Source organism: Lissotriton helveticus, chromosome 4_2, assembly GCF_964261635.1.
Source record: "Lissotriton helveticus chromosome 4_2, aLisHel1.1, whole genome shotgun sequence".
NCBI lineage: Eukaryota > Metazoa > Chordata > Amphibia > Caudata > Salamandridae > Lissotriton > Lissotriton helveticus.
In genome coordinates, this window is record NC_136064.1 from 147,898,373 (window position 1) to 147,916,574 (window position 18,202).

At 42.3% G+C, this 18,202-nt stretch overlaps 1 long non-coding RNA gene across 1 annotated transcript in view; it reads left to right on the forward strand.

The window, feature by feature from the left end:
• LOC144752137 (uncharacterized) overlaps window positions 1-18,202 on the forward strand; it is a 532,109-nt gene that overhangs the window by 311,200 nt on the left and 202,707 nt on the right. The window lies entirely within an intron of this gene.

Consider the following 18,202-nt stretch of genomic DNA (forward strand, 5'->3'; position numbering starts at 1 on the left):
GGATGTTCAAATTAAACTAAATGAGTCTAGAATTTTAACAACGGTATTCAGGAAGGAAACAGATGTCAACAATGCCCTCCAGTTTCAGAGTTTCCATCCGCCGAGTTTGAAAAAGAATCTTCTTTTCTCTCGATTTATGAGACTGAAAAGAATTTGCTCAGATCCATCTGATCTAGAAGAACAACTAACTATACAGGAACAGAAATACAAAGAGAGAGGTTATCCCAAAAAGTTAATTGATCAAGCAAAAAGTCGGATCCACGCTCAGGATCGTAAAAATCTTTTGACACAAAAACCTAAGGCCAAAGCAGACAGACATGTGTCTGTATCAACATACAGTACAAGCACTCAGAAAATCAAAAACATTATTGAAAGACACTGCGGGTTGTTAGAAAATGAACCAGATTTCCAAGGGATCTTCCGGATAAGACCACTATTTGCATATACAAGGTCAAAAAACTTGAAGGAGATTTTGAAATTTTCATCTCAACAGAAACAACACACTTCATATAAAGGCATGAGGAAATGTACCAATTGTGTACACTGCAACAATGTAATCATGGGATCAAGTTTACATCACCCGCAAACGGGGAAAGAAATTAAACTGTACCATAATTCTGACTGTAATTCAATGAACTTGATTTATTACATCAAATGTCCCTGCGGGAAACTATATGTAGGGAAAATGGAGAGAAAACTTAAAATCAGGATCTCAGAGCATAAAAGTACAATTCGTAACAAGAATATGAAAAGTGGTCTAGCAATGCACTGGACACAAGAGAGACATAGCATAGCACAAATGCAATTTTCAGTGCTTGAACAAGTTTTGCTCTCTGAAGGTACGGATCGTACCAGATCCCTCCTTCAAAGAGAAACCTTCTGGATTAAAAAATGAGGGACTCAAGACCCGAAGGGGTTAAATGAGCGCATTGATTTTGCGTGTTTTCTAAGATTGATATTGTATGCATATATATCTGTATCTGTTGACATGTGCAACGTTTTTAATGTACTTAAACAAGACATGTATTCATTCATGGTAATGTTGTTTCAGTATTTTTCACATCAGTACTAATGTTCGTTTGTTTTAATAATGCTTTATTGACACATCGTGCACTTTTATGTTCAATACACACATGTTTATCGTTTTTTCACTCAGTGGTGACCGCGAGAGGGTTCGCATACTGATGATGAGATCAGCTCAGGTAGTAGAAACTTTTGTTTAGAGCGGTGTTATTATCATTTTTTTTTAGAGGTTTGTAGTGACCTCGTGCGAACGTTGGTGAGAGGAGTAGGCATGGGAAAGAGAGTATATTTTGGTAGAACACCACTCCAAGATGGCTCTGAGAGTAAGTTCTATTTTGATGTTGGTTATTCATTTACACCGCAACTTGGCAGACACTGAGACACCGAGGGGTTTAATGAGTGGAGACGGAGGAGAAATAAGGTGAGGGAGAATGGTTTGCAGTTAAGATTATGTGTAAGACCCAGTGATTTTAGTGTCCGTTTGAGAATAGGTTAAAGTGACGGGATACGTTTGTTTTTACATACAGTGGAAGCAGGGTTGAAAACAGCGCAAGCTTTTAGAAGAAGATTCCGACATTCACACGAGGTGTTAAATTTAGGTGAGAACGTGACCAATCGATCATGCTGGTACTTAATGAGTTATATCAGTTGTTATAGGTACTCATATAGTTCTTGTATCCACAGATGGATGTAGTCCAACCGATTGCCGGACGATGTGAGGAAGTTTTTCTTTTACTTTAATGTCACAATATTTCACTACTTACGACTGGGTGTGGTGATGGGAGCTCATTCAGCTAATCTATTCGGTATTACATGAAGACGTAAACCAGTGAATACAGTGTGACTTGTTCTCCAGCTAAATACGGTGCTGATGGTTGTTTATACATTGTTCCTTTTAGATAAACTCAGGCTCCTGATGAAGGGTCGAGCAAGGACCCAAAATGCATTGAGCTAAAGAAGATTTACAGATGAAATATGTTGAAATGATTATGTTATGATTGTATTGTATAGTTTGAAACATATACGTGTTATTTACCAGTTTACTTTCGTGTATTTATGTTGAATAATCAATGAAAACATATGCCTTGGTGTCGAATAAACACATCAAGATCAAGATAATCCCATGTTTAAAGAGTTATAATTTCATATATTAAGAAGGAATTCCCAGAGCTATTGTGCACAGTGGTCGAGTCTCATGGACTCGAGATAGGTAGGTTGCATTAAGGCACGGCTTCAGGACAACCGTGCTACCACAGCAGTACGCTCTCAACAGAAGTATAGTAAAACATAAGGCAGGAAGCCTAGAAATTTTGAAAAATAAATTATTTCAGTTATCAACTAAGCAGGATAGTGCTTCTCTTTATATATATTTTTGGGGAAAATTGAAGACAAGCACATACTGCCAGCTACATAACAAAATACATACAAATAGAATCAAAAATGAATATCTATATAACTGAAAAGATTTATTTAACAATCTCTGTCCGCAATAGCCAGTAGGTATATATAGCTAGGACCTAGCTACCATAGGAAATCCGCTGCATTCTATTGGGAATAACTTTGGCGCCGGTTAAGGAATGTGCGTGTAATTTTCCAAAATTTTGGCCAGCTCCACTGCGCTCCTTCCCTAAAAGTTTCGCGGGGAGTCGTGAAGTAGGGGCTGAGAAAAAAGGGGTGTCCCAAAACGTGTTTTCCCCATGTTGATTTCCATAGGACGGTATGACAAGTCTACAGCCCGAACCGCTGAACGGAATTACACCAAACTTGGCAAAATTGTAGGGACTGGTACGCAGATGTGCCTTTGCTATGTTTGGTGAAAATTTCTCAAGTAGTTTTTATGAAAATTAACTTAAAAAACACATATATATCTATAGGCGCGCTCCAAGCGCTCACCGGTACGCGTACCGAGGAGCGCACCCAGCGCCCTACGGGAGTGCGCGAGCGGAAAGCTGATTAGCTCTCGGATGTCTGTCAACATTCTAAACAGTCCGGAGAGTACGCCATCTTGTGTCTTGGTAGAATTGAGACACAAGTGGTTAAAAAAATAAGGGGGAAATGATTAAAAGGGGGCAGGGTAGACCCCCCCTGACCCCCAAGGTTTTCTGAGGGGGGCCTAGAAGGACCCTGAAGGGCAAAAAAACTTTTTTTTTGAATTTTCGCGGGGTAAGCGCTGGGTGCGTTCCCAGGTGCGCTCTCTGGTACGTGCACCCTAAGTGCAGGAGCTGCATGCTGATTGGCTGCCACTGTCTGTCAACACTCTAAAACAGAAATTGTGGGTAGCCATCTTGTGCCTCGGTAGAGTGAGGTACAGGAAAGCAGAAAAACAAATGTGTAGAACTCAAAAAGGGGGCAGGGTAGAAGCACCCTGACCCCCTGGGCCTGCTCAGGGGGTCCCACATTTTTTTTTAAAAGTCGCGGAATCTGGTACCACGTGACAATCACATACACCTTTTCATACACTAGTAAAATCTTTCATCACTCTTTGTAAAATACAGAGTATCATATTTGAATCCAGTCTTACAGCAATACAAGTATCTAGAAACCCACTCAGTGATTCCTAGATGTATACACACATCCAATTACTTACCTGTAGATTCAATCATACATGCTGTCAATGAAAAATAGAACACTATGAAAAATACTTATACACCTATATTGTCATTACACACCAGCACACAACCTATTAAAATATGAAGTTATCCTCCTCACTTATGCAAACAATGGATCATACTTACATACTTACTTAGCTACACACTTATACAAACACCACTTCATCTATTCATTTAGATAGTAAGTCATACTTACTGTATTATAAAATCATTATTACAAGTATACAGTCATCCATATAGTCACTAACAGAATCATTGAGTCTTATGAATACTTATTTATATACAAAAACTGACATATAACCTGACATATACACTGCCTTTTATTTTTCTACTTTGTTGGACATGCACCAAAGAGAAATATATTTGCTCATCACCACTCCCATAAAGATATTCACTCAACCCAAACAACTATTATAACATGTAGTTTTAACTTCATATATCTACTGAATCAACTATTCACACATCTTTGGGCACTCACACACCCCCCACCGAACCACACACACATTCACTCTCCAATACAAATACTCAGTTAACTAATTAATAAGTAATATAGACTTTCAAATAGCTAGTAACCAACTGGAGAACCAGTTTACACAACAACTGACAAAGTGATACAGATATTCACACAGTTTAGTCACTATCTACTATATTTAGTGAGACATATTTACATTGTTAAAGTAAACAGTCAGTTACATTGCTACTAAATCCTCCATCCAAATATTTATTTTTATATATCCACTCATTCTTCAATGCAAATTGCTATATATAATGAATATTTAAATAACGAAGCAAACCACATTCACTGGATGATGTCATCAGTATGGTACTGGGTGATGTCACAGGTATGGCTCCCTCCTCATTCATCATCGGCTAGACCTCTCTTGACAGGGGTCCCTCAGGGCTCGACTTTGAGCCCTCTGCTTTTTAATATATATCTGACCCCCCTGATTGAATTAGCCGAACATTTGGGTGCCAAAATTATAGCATACGCTGATGACACACAGCGGCTGTTCACCTGGCCTGGAGAGGCTCTGGAAACAGAGCAGATCCAGAGCTGTCTGTCCTCTGTTTTCAATTGGTTAGCGTCATCTCAATTGAAGTGCAATGAGGACAAGACCGAAATCCTGCTCTATGGCCAGTTTACTCCTGATTTTAGGATCCTATAGTGGCCAGACGGCTTCCCCACTCCAAGTACCTCAAATACCTTGGCTAAGAATCTGGGGGTTTGGTTTGGGGAAGACCTTCGATTTGAGGGGCATATTAAGAGGCTTACTGGAGGCTGCTTTGGGACCTTGAAGTCTCTTAGAAAGTTTTTTCCGTTTTTGCCTGCCCCTGCACGCGAGTCAGTCGCGAGAGCTTTAATTCTCTCGCGACTGGACTATGCCAACGCTCTGTTCAGTGGCTCTCCGGCCTACCTGATAGGGCGGCTCCAGATTATCGAGAACGCTACCGCAAGATTACTGGGGAATATCTCCAGGCGGATTAGCGTTAGGAGTTACCTGGAGGGTCTGCATTGGCTCCCGGTGCCGCACAGGATCACCTTTAAAATTTTGACTCTGGCCCATAAGGCCATCAATGGGCGGGGTCCCGCCTACCTGATGAAACGATTCGTGCGGTACTCCCCCAACCGAGAATTGCGTTCAGCAGCTCAACATCTGCTGCAGGTTCCGCGCTTTCGGCGTGTCCGGTTGGGTGGACACTCTGTGGCAGTGAAGGCCGCGCGCGCTTGGAATGCGCTCCCGGCTTCTCTGCGTAGTATTGCTGACTTCATGGCTTTTAAGAAAGCGCTAAAAACCCATTTATTTAGATTGGCTGTCTAGTTTGTTAGGTCGGTTCAGGGCTTTGCTGTTCAATTCTTTTCCATTCCTCTCTTTTCGCACCAGGATACTCCGGAGTAATTGAGCGCGCTATAAAACTGCTTAATAATAATAATAATAATAATCAGCGATGTCATTTGAGATGTCATCAGTGATGTCACTGACCATGTCATGAATGATGTAATATGTGACATCATCAGCAGTGGATTGCGGGTGCGCGAAATATAGTGAGTCCAACTAACTATATAGGAGCAATTTCAATAGTTTTGTATGAGTGAAATGTCCAGCTAACTATAACACCCCTAAAACTTATAGTTTATTGAGTGAATTTCAAAGGTTTTTTAAATGCTAATTCCTAACTATATAAGGCCTGAAACCTATGGTTTTTTCATTGAATGTCAAAGATTTTTTATATGCTAATTCCTAACTATATAAGGCCTGAAACCTATGTTTTTTTCAGTGAATTTGCAAGGTTTTTTTAATGCTAATTCCTATCTATATAAGGCCTGAAACCTATGGTTTTTTCATTGAATATATATATATATATATATATATATATATATATATATTACCTACTGGCGGTCGCCAGTAGGTATATATAGTTAGGATTTTTTCTCTATGGGTTTTTTGAAAATTCTATGTCTAATAAATTTGGGGGGGGTTCGTCCAGTGGGGGCCGAGAAAAAAGGGGGGTCCCAAAACGTGTTTTTAACATTGAGTTTTCCATAGGGCGGTTGGCCTCACTTTTAGCCCGAACGGCTGAATGGATTTGCACGAAACTTGGCAAAATTGTAGGGACTGGTAGCCCGATGTGCCTTTTGTAGGTCTCAATATATGTGCTCCAGTGGATTTTGAGAAATTAACGTTTAAAAAAAGATATATATCTGTAACAGCGGACCGGTTAGCGCTCTGGTTCGCGGACTTTTCGCGCAACGGAGCTTTGTGAAGCGAAGCTGATTGGTTCTCCGGCGTCTGTCAACATTCCAAACAGTCCGTAGCGGCCGCCATCTTGTCTCTCGGTAGGATCGAGAGACAAGAGGAGGTCAAAACAAAGGGGGAAATAACTATAAGGGGGCATAGTAGATCCTCGCTGACCCCCTAGGTTTGATGTGGAGGTTTTAAAAGGGCCCCGCGGGGCAAAAAAAAATAATAATAATAATAATCGAACGGCTGAATGGATTTGCACGAAACTTGGCAAAATTGTAGGGACTGGTAGCCCGATGTGCCTTTGCTAGGTCTCAATATATGTGCTTCAGTGGATTTTGAGAAATTAACGTTCAAAAAAAGATATATATCTGTAACAGCGCACCGCTTCGCGTACTTTTCGCGTTACGGAGCTTTGCGAAGCGAAGCTGATTGGCTCTCCGGTGTCTGTAAACATTCCAAACAGTACGTAGCGGCCGCCATCTTGTCTCTCGGTAGGATCGAGAGACAAGAGGAGGCCAAAGCGAAGGGGCAAATGACCATAAGGGGGCATAGTAGATCCTCGCTGACCCCCTAGGTTTGATGTGGAGGTTTTAAAAGGGCCCCGCGGGGCAAAAAAAAAAAATAATAATAATAATCGAACGGCTGATGACCATAAGGGGGCATAGTAGATCCTCGCTGACCCCCTAGGTTTGATGTGGAGGTTTTAAAAGGGCCCCGCGGGGCAAAAAAAAAAAATAATAATAATAATCGAACGGCCGAATGGATTTGCACGAAACTTGGTAAAATATTAGGGACTGGTAGCCCGATGTGCCTTTGCTATGTCTCAATATATGTGCTTCAGTGCATTTTGAGAAATTAACGTTCAAAAACAAGATATATATCTGTAACAGCGCTCCGCTTCGCGGAGATAAAATTATATGTGTATTACCTAGCTGTTGCTAACACCAGTTAGCGACGGCTAGTAGGAGATAGCGACCATCTTGGGTCCCACTTTGCATGTGAGTGATATTTATCACTAATGACATGCAAAGTGGGCATGCCAAGATGTTAGCGACTGGAAACAGTCGCTAACATCGCTATCTCCTATTATCAACTTTTGGAAATATTCAAGATAAGCGCGAATATCTCCAAAAAGTAACAGCTGCCCTGAGCAGTTCTTAGCCATGTTATCCAATGGGAGGTGGATAACATGGCTAAGAGCATTAGCTCGGTAATGCATGAATATCGCGGAGTTTTCAGCGATATTAATGCATTGCGCTCGTTTTTTATCGTATTTGCGATAAACCTTGATAATAGCAAGGTTTATCTGCGATAATTTCTGACGGTAAAAAAATCTTTGCAATGCATCGTTAGGGATAAATATCGCTTAACTTTGGTAATATGCCCCAACGTCTGTTAACGTTCGATTCGAAGGAAATCAGGAATTGTTGAAAAACATTGTGTGCGCCATCTTGTCTTTTTTCAAATGCCACACTTTTGTCGTGCACGGCAGCCATTTTAGATGCCTTGACCAGATCCACTCTGTGCACGCTGTCGATCCTTAGCATGGCTCCCCACCCTCGCAAGCATCTCCCCCAGGCAGTGGTCACCCCCGCTCTCTGTCTTATGCATGGGTAATAAACCTCCCCCCATCTGCGCTGTTCTTCCCTGAGAATCACACCCTGTGCCCGCCCGACACCTCCCTTTCGCCCTATTCACTACCGCACCCTCTGACACTCCTTTTCCTCTGTGTCCGATTGTCCAGGCCGGTCCTAGGCTATCAGCTAGCCCTGCAGATGTAGTTTATGGCCACAGCTGTAAAGAATCACCCGTCTTCAAAGGAGTTATAGTAGATCAAGGCCCACACTCGATGAGATCCGTCACAGCAGAAGCGTTGCTATTATCTGAAAACCATCCTGTATTGTGATTGGGGAGGGGACCGAGCGTGAAGCGGAAGATTCCAGGGATGACTCTTTGTACATCAAAGTTTTTACAATTATGTGTCACATTAAAAATATATAGCACTCCGACAAAGTAGTAAGATTATAAAACTTTAATAATTTATAAATATATACAAGAAAACAAAAATAGTAATAACATATAAACATTTTTAGAGAAAAACAACGAAGTAGCGGTCGGCTGTGCGAATAGTCCCAACGCAGCACAACGTCCAGATTTCCGGCGTGGGGCGTCGCGGGGGGTGGGTGATCAGTAGCAAACTGTTGTGCGAATAGTTCCAAGGCAGCAGAACGCGCCGAAATCTAGATGACACGAAAGTGATGTCTAGTAAGTTGCCACCCAGCAAATAACGGCGTGGGGCGTCGCGGGGGGTGGGTCATCAGTAGCAAACTGTTGTGCGAATAGTTCCAAGGCAGCAGAACGATGGCACCAAGGTGATGTCCAGTAAGTTGCCGCACTGGTTTTGGTATCCTACAATGCTGCTCCGAATAACGGCGTGGAGCGCCCCGGGGGAGGCGGCGTGAACGGGCCTCTCCAGGTGGAGTCTCATCTGTTTTAGTGGGGCGCCCCTTTACCGTTTCAGTTGCCATTCCGTCCGCTTTTGGTCCACTGTGTCAAAATCCGCCATTCAGCTGAGTTGCGCCCACTCTTGCGGTGCAGCGATAGGCGGCTGTCACAGGACTCTCAAAATGGCGGCAGGCTGTTTCCTTTTTGGGCCTGGTCCACTGAAATGGCCCTGGGACACCTTGGAAATCGGACGCTTGTCTGCTAGGTCTTGGACCCCATTCTCGAAAGCGTCCCCTCCGCCTTGAGAATTCATCAAAAGTTTTGGGGGCTCCGACTCCTGCAGGCTTCTGGTGGGGAGCGGCTGCCATGATTGCTCGCGGAATGACCACGACTGAGCTACGAGATGGTGGTGCTTTCATGCTGACGCCAGCTTCAGTCTGAAACATCCAGAAACAAGGTGGGGCTTTCATCGTTTGGGAGAAAAAAAAAGTTTTCATCCAATGAAAAGTGTTGTTTTTAGGTCATATGATCAAGCCTTCCATCATTAGGAAACCAAAAGTAAAATGAACCAATGAAAAGTTTTATAAACAAGTCACATGACCTGTTATGCGGCATAGGGTATAAAATGCGGAGAAAATACGTTGGCACGTGAGGCGGCGTCAGTAGCGGACCGATGTGCGAATAGGCCGAAGGCAATACAACGCGCCAAGATCCGGATGGCACCGAGGTGGTGTCATAGTTGAGAGTTCTGAGCAGCGGTTGTAACACTGTCTGAAGCTTATTTGCAGCTGCTGCAGCTTCACTACGCGCCAAGATCCGGATGGCACCGAGGTGGTGTGTAGGAAGTTGCCGCACTGGTGTGGCCATCCTACAATGCTGAAAGTCGGCGTGGGGCGCCCCGTTGGCCTGTGAGTTTGCGTCAGTAGCGGACCGATGTGCGAATAGGCCGAAGGCAGCACAACGCGCCAAGATCCGGATGGCACCGAGGTGGTGTCTAGTAAGTTGTCGCACTTCTGTGGCCATCCTACAATGTTGAAAGTCGGCGTGGGGCGCCCCGTTGGCCTGTGAGATGGTGTCAGTAGCGGACTGATGTGTGAATGGGGCCAAAGGCAGCGCAACAATATTTTCTACTATATTTCCGGTGTAGAAGACACCACAAGGCGCTGAGATGCCAAGATCCGGATGGCACCGAGGTGGTGTGTAGCAAGTTGCCGCACTGGTGTGGCCATCCTACAATGCTGAAAGTCGGCGTGGGGCGCCCCGTTGGCCTGTGAGATGGCGTCAGTAGCGGACCGATGTGCGAATAGGCCGAAGGCAGCACAACAATATTTTCTGACTGACACCACAAGGCGCTGAGATGCCAAGATCCGGATGGCACCGAGGTGATGTCTAAGTTGCGGACTGATGTGCGAATGGGGCCAAAGGCAGCGTAACAATATTTTTTGTATGGAAGATACCACTAGGCGTTGAGATGCCAAGATTCGGATGGCACTGAGGTGATGTCTAGCAAAGTCGGTGTGGTCATCCTACAATGCTGAAACTCGGCGTGGGTCACCCCATTAGCCTGTGAGATGGCGTCAGTAGCGGACCGATGTGCGAATAGGCCGAAGGCAGCACAACGCGCCAAGATCCGGATGTCACCGTGGTGGTTTCATAGTTGAGAGGCACTTCATCTGCAGTGGGGCGCCGAGATCCGGATGGCACCGAGGTGATGTCTAGCAAGTTGCTGTACTGGTGTGGTCATCCTACAATGCTGAAACTCGGCGTGGGTCGCCCCATTAGCCTGTGAGATGGCGTCAGTAGCGGACCGATGTGCGAATAGGCCGAAGGCAGCACAACGCGCCAAGATCCGGATGTCACCGTGGTGGTTTCATAGTTGAGAGGCACTTCATCTGCAGTGGGGCGCCGAGATCCGGATGGCACCGAGGTGATGTCTAGCAAGTTGCTGTACTGGTGTGGTCATCCTACAATGCTGAAACTCGGCGTGGGTCGCCCCATTAGCCTGTGAGATGGCGTCAGTAGCGGACCGATGTGCGAATAGGCCGAAGGCAGCACAACGCGCCAAGATCCGGATGTCACCGTGGTGGTTTCATAGTTGAGAGGCACTTCATCTGCAGTGGGGCGCCGAGATCCGGATGGCACCGAGGTGATGTCTAGCAAGTTGCTGTACTTGTGTGGTCATCCTACAATGCTGAAACTCGGCGTGGGTCGCCCCATTAGCCTGTGAGATAGCTGTTCTTTGGATTTGGGCCTGGATCGTCTGCTGTAGTGGGGCGCCCCTTTACCGTTTCAGTTGCCATTCAGCTGAGTTTCGGCTGCTCTTGATGCTACAGCGACAGGCGGCTGCAACAGGACTCTCAAAATGGCGGCCTGTTCTTTGGATTTGGGCCTGGTCCACTAAAATGGCCCTGGGACACCTTAGAACTCGGACGCTCGATTTTTTTTTCCTTTCCTGTACATGCAAAAAAAGGTAAATGCCCGGTACGTTACACGCTTCATCTGCCACGATGAACTCTCCAGAGGAACCGAAAAAAAATATAGTTGTGGTAACTATACCATGCATCGTCATATGGAGAGGTGGCACCAATTAATTATAGTGCTGCATAAAAGAGAGATTTGGAGGAGAACCCGTGACCTGCTAGTACATTCATCAAAGAAGTGGCACTGAGAGCTTCAGAGGCAAGGGAAACGGTCCCAAATATTTAGAAGAACTTTGGAAAGATTAAAATGACATGTTTAGATTGTGGCAAATTAATTTCATGTGGACAGATGAGTGTTACTCTAATAAATACAGCATATGAACATCATCATAGTCGATGGTTGGTAGAGACATTTTGACTATATCCTGGACCTGCCCGTCCTCGCCCAAAATGGCGCCAGAATAAATGGGACTCGTAACTCCTTGTTGTGTACTGGTTGCAGAACCTTGAAATCACGAGATACGTATGCAGTTTTGAAGCACAGGGCGGGCGGGGACGAGAATTGATTGAATATTTCGACATCCCTATTGATATTAAGTTCTGATGTGTTATTGATTACTGTACTGTTGAAAGTTCGAATTAACGTCACCCATGGTACTTGCCCGCAAATGTATATCTAGATAATTTTATTGTAACTGGCCCTGTGGTATTTTAATTATAAAATGTACGTCCACCGATTCCGTAACTGTTAGACACCTTAGTTCTTGCAACCTAATGGCCCGCCCGTTACGTTCCTCTACAGTGTAAATGTCTATTCATCATATACGATTACAGTTTGCTCCGTGGCCGGCCCACGTGGTTATAGGCTCGTATTTGTATAATGAAATTTTCACAATAAAGGTTTTTAAAAGAAAACATGGTAGTAGTATATACATTGGTAAAGTTTTTAATAATAGTCACTGTTTTAGAATCATTAAAAGGCAAGTGAAATAAAGCAGACCAATTACATGAAGGGTAAAAGGTATAATACGAAGGAACGCAGTAAAGATAAATGGTCAAGGGCTGTTGTGTTTTCTATTCCTGCAACATAAAGTGATCGATAAGAATCTCATATTCAGGCGTATCGGCGACTAAGACAGCAGGTCGACCCTCTTTTGCTCAACGGCTCCGTCATGGGACGAAGAAACGCTCTTTTTCTCGAAAAAAGAATATATTTTACTTGCAGGACAGTTGTAAAATTTCCGGGAAAGTACATTAGCCTGGAACATTATAACATATATTTAAGAAAAAATAATGTTCGGAAGTAATGAAAAGCGTAATTTTTAGGTCATATGACCAAGCCTTTCATCATTACAATAAGAAAAGTAAAATGAACCAATGAAAAGTTTTATTAACAAGTCACATGACTTGTTATGCTTACGTTACGCGCTGCGCGCCCCGGATGACTTCCGGATGCGCTAACGCGGCGCGTCATATGACGCATTACGCGACAACGCAGGTACAGAATATAGTCAAAATGTCTCCACCAACCAGCGGTCGGAACACAACCCCTTTCAGCAGGCTAAATAGTTCTGTTAAATGACAACAGAAGGGACAGGCAACAAGAACCATCAGTCAAAGAGGGGAGGGCTAGTTCTTCTCTACCGGGTTACATTGGGGCGCTACCGGAACTGATCGAATTGGTAGTCTACAGTGTTTCTGGATGTTTCAGACTGAAGCTGGGGTTAGCATGAGAGCAGCACCATTTCGTAGCTCCGTCGTGGTCATTCCGCAACCAATCATGGCAGCCGTTCTTTATCGTTATTTTGGGCGGGGTGGGTGGCGGAGCCGAGCTGTTTTGCAGCCATCATTGTGTGGAGTTCAGTTCATCTCACTAGTTTTGTATTTGTCATGAGGGGTTGTTCCTAATGTTTCTATTTTAGCGAGGTCAAAAAGAGATCCTATTAGTGGCCTACTGATTTTGCTCGATTCCTTTTCTTTTTTTTTACACGATTTTTCGTTATCTGCAAAGACTAAACAGAGTATTGCAACTCTGTGTTTGTTTGTAAATAGAGAATGAACCAAAGAGAACTAATTCTAAAACAGTAAATACTTGGATAACAATGAATCAAATGGAGAGAGAAGCAGGCACGACGGATTACAATGGGGGCAAAGACCTGCGTTAACTACCTTTCACTATCTGCAAAGAGAGAGTACTCCTAATAGAAATGAGGGGGGGGGGGCACCATTCAAAGCAGATCAGTGTGCATAAACACGAAAATGTTTTCACTTACCACGTACTTGACATTCGTCAGCTTATGATATTTGCTATTAAAAAACCATTGAAATTCACTGAAAAAACCATAGGTTATAGACCATATATAGTTAGGAATTAGCATTTACAAAACCTTGAACATTCACTGAAAAAACCATAGGTTATAGACCATATATAGTTAGGAATTAGCATTTAAAAAACCTTATTTTACTCACACAAAACCATTGAAATTCCATATATAGTTAGTTGCACTAACTATATATCGCGCACCTGCAATCCACTGCTGATGATGTCACATATTACATCATTCATGACATGGTCAGTGACATCACTGATGACATCACTGATGACATCTCAAATGACATCACTGATGACATCACTGATGACAACATCCAGTGACTGTATGTTTCTGTAAAGTTAAAATGTGTCTTACATATTGAAGAATGAGTGGAAGTATAAGTGTCTGGACAAAGGATTTAGTAGGTGCATGACTGAATGCATGAGTGAGTGATTAAATGTGTCTCACTGAGTGCATGGGTTAGTGACTAAAGTGTCTTAATTTGTGCATCATTATGTCTGTTGTTCTGTAAACTGCTGCATGTTTTGATCAGTAGCTATATAATTAACTATATGGGTTACTGATTGATTGTCCAAGTATTTGTATGGGAGACTGAGTGTGTGTGTGGCTGGCTGGGAGGTGTGTGACTCTGTGCAGATCAATGTGTACTTGTATCAATGATTGTATAACAAGGTAAGTATGTGTTAGTATATGTTTGAAAATGTAAGGTGCTCTATGTTTAACTGTATAGACAAGAAAATGGAAGTGTCATTGATTCTTTACAGGACTGACTAGGTGTGTGAGTAACTCCATGGATGAGTGGCAGACTGTGAGTGTCTGTATAGGTGTATGAGTGCATATGATAGTGTTGTAAAGATGAGTGATTGTATGTATGAATGATAGTATGGGTGAATGAGTGAAGGTGTGTGTAGACGTAGGAATCAGTGAGTGCGTATGTAGTAACTAGTATTGGTGTGTCAATGGTTTCAAAAATTATATTCTGTATTTAACACTGGGTGAAACAGAGGTTATATTAAAATGTGAGGAGATGCATTGTATTGTCACATGAATGATATCATCAGTGATGTGGTCATTGATGTCAAATGAGATGTCATCAGTGATGTCATCAGTGATGTCATTTGAGATGTCATCAGTGATGTCATCAGTGATGTCACTGACCATGTCATGAATGATGTAATATGTGACATCATCAGCAGTGGATTGCAGGTGCGCGATATATAGTTAGTGCAACTAACTATATATGGAATTTCAATGGTTTTGTGTGAGTAAAATAAGGTTTTTTAAATGCTAATTCCTAACTATATATGGTCTATAACCTATGGTTTTTTCAGTGAATTTTCAAGGTTTTGTAAATGCTAATTCCTAACTATATATGGTCTATAACCTATGGTTTTTTCAGTGAATATATATATATATATATATATATATATATATATATTCCCTTCAAAAACCATAGGTTTCAAGGGTTTTATAGTTAGTTGGACCTTTCACTCGTACAAAACCAAATAAATTCCCCCGTTATAGTTTGTTCAGCTAACTGTAACTTGTGCGCCCGCAATGTACTGCTGATGACGTCATATATTACATCTCTCATGACATGGTCAGTGACATCACTCATGACATCGATGATGACATCTCAAATGACATCACTGATGACATCATCCAGTGAATGTGTGTTTTTTTGAAAATTAAATATATTTTATATATGTATATGTCAAGGTTGATGGAAGAATAAGTGGGTATATAACTATCTAAATGGATGATTTTGTTTATGTGAAACTGATTGTATAACTGACTGATTAATTGTATCCTAGTGAATACATGGGTTAGTGAGTGATCTTTAAATGTGCAAATATCTGTCTCAGTCTCTCACTTTTCGAATAAGTAGCTGCATGGGTTTGTTGAGTAGTTACATGAGTGTCTATATGGGTTATTAGTTGGTTTTTTGAGTATCAGTATGAGTGTCTGAGTGTCTTTGTGGTTTGGTGGGGTATTACCTAGTGCATGGATGCATGAATGAGTGAGTCACTGTTTGTATGTGTTGAAGACAGCATGTCTGCAGGACTGTATTGTTGTAATTTAACAGCAACTAGGTTAAGCAGTAGCAGAAGACATCTGAGTTTTAGCTATTATCGTGACATTCAGTGGATTTCATTTTGTATTCATGGCAGCCATTTTGTTTGCTACATACTGTCGCGTGTCGACCATGTTCTTTGTCCTATCTTCCTGTAAGCTGTGCTTGGAATCTGCCCGGCAACGAGTTATATTTAGCATCCCCCACTTTCGCGCATGCCCAGTAGGGTCTACATCTGTTAGTGATTAGTCCCAGACAGGAATGTGTTTACCATTTCCCAAAACCGTTAGCTCTATCCACAGATTGATTGTGCCTTTCTATATTACCTTATATGTACATAAAACTTGCTTCTGTGTTTGCACCACCTTCTTTTGAGCCACTGTGTGGGTATAAATGGACCAAGCTCTTTTAGTTCAGGTGCTACTTCTTGCAATACCGAAGGGTACAGTCTGAACCATTGCACCACCTCATGAGGTGTAATAAATGTTATCTTTTCTATTCCAGTTTCTGTGCCAACTTCTTCCTATCGGTCTGAGGACTTTGCGCAGAGAAGGGTGAACCCCTTGCACTGGTGGGCCTTGCTGAGGCTTGCTACTACAGTATGGGTGGATGAGTGTGTGTATAGGCGTGTTGGTGAGTGAATGACTCAGTAGTGTCTTTATGAGTAACTACATATGTTTTAAACAAGTATATGTGAGTATTGGTGTATGTAAGTGAGTATACATGTAAGTATTTGTTAGTTTCTGTAGAAGTAAATGTGGTGGTGTGTGTATAACTGTATATGCAAGCAAATGGATGTTTGATACTTTGTTTGCATGTGTGACTATGTGTGTGAGTAACTCTATGGATGAGTGGCGGTGTGTAACAGTATGTATAGGTGTATGAGTACATATGATGAGTGAGTACATGTATGAGTGACTGTATAGGACTGTTGGTGAATGAGTGGATGCGTGTGTAGATCTTGAAATTACTGAATAGGTCTGTTGTAACTGGTATTGTTATGTCCATTGTTTTGAAAATGTTAGTTTGAATTTTTGAGTGTGTGTATCAAAGGTTATATTAGGGTGAGAGGAGGTCTGCAACTCTATCACAAGGATGATGTCATCAGGATGAGTGCCTGTAGAGCCTTGAAGATCAGATGAGTGCAAGGGCAGTGTCTGGGTGATTGGAGACATGCAAATCTAGTACCAGGGTAAATGGATAAAGACAAGTGTTGTGCCCGGGTGAATGGATGAGTGTTGCACTTGGCTTATTGAATGAGTGCAGGTACAGTGCCTAGGTGAATGAATACAGGCAAGTGGAGCTCCTATGTGAATGGAGGAACATAAGTGCAGAGCCTGGGTGATTGATTACTGCACGCTTAGTGCCTGGGTGAATAGATGAGTACAAGTGCAGTGTCTGGGTGATTGGATGCATTCAAGTCTAGTACCAGGGTCACTGGTTAAGGACAAGTATTATGCCTAGTTGAATGGATGATTGCATAAGTAGTCTGGGTGACTGAATGAGTGCAAGTGTAGTGCTGGGTTGAATGGATGAGTGCAAATGCAGTGCCTAGGTGATTGGATGACTGCACGAGCAGTGTCTGGGTGTTTGGATGAGTACATGGGTACGGCTGGGGTGAATGGCTGAGTGCAATTCTAGTGCCTGCGCAAATGGATGAGTACATGAGTAGTGTCTGGGTGTTTGGATGACTACATGGATAGTGCTGAGTGATTTTATGAGTGCATCAGTAGGGTTTGGATTTCAGCGATTTGAGATCCTCGTGGGCGAATAGCCATGACTTACAAACCCCTGATTGATTGATTGATTGATTGGTTGATTGGATAAGTACATGCATAGTGCATAGATGGTTCGGTGAGTATACACATGGGTCATTCCATGAGAACAAGTATACTTTTTCAGTAGTAAGATGAGTATATGAGTAGACACTCAATGAATCTATCACTAGATTAGTAATGTGACACATTTAGTAAACCAAATCTGCAACTACTGTGATTTCGTTTTCAACCTGAGGCAACTAAATCAAGATACAGTAATCTTTCTTCAATACTTCAATACAACATAGTAACATGTTTTATTTTCTTTCCTGTTTTCTGCTTTCATACTTCTTTACTTTCAACAGGAGTCTGTGTGGAGCATCATCATCAAACAGTAGGGAAACATAATCACTGGATTGTAAAAAAATATCCTAAATGTGCACAGTACAACATTACAAATTTGTGGTGCGATGCATTCCACTCTCTACAATGTTGTTAATAGTTGCTTGCTTGTAACTTACGACCTTAATCAAAGCTACTATATCTTAAAACTGTTTCTGATATTTTTATATCCGGTACAAAATGTCCAACCATTACAGTCTTCCTATTTAGATATTCTTTTATAAACATTATACCTGTTAGGCCAAATAATGTTTAAAATGTTTTTGTCCATTTGCAAGAAACATAAAACACAGTAGTATGTAGAAATTATTGTAACAGAAACAAAAGGGGTGAAGAGCCTTATTAGAAACTACGTAAGGCTGCTGATATTATAATACCTCCATTTAGTGTAGTCC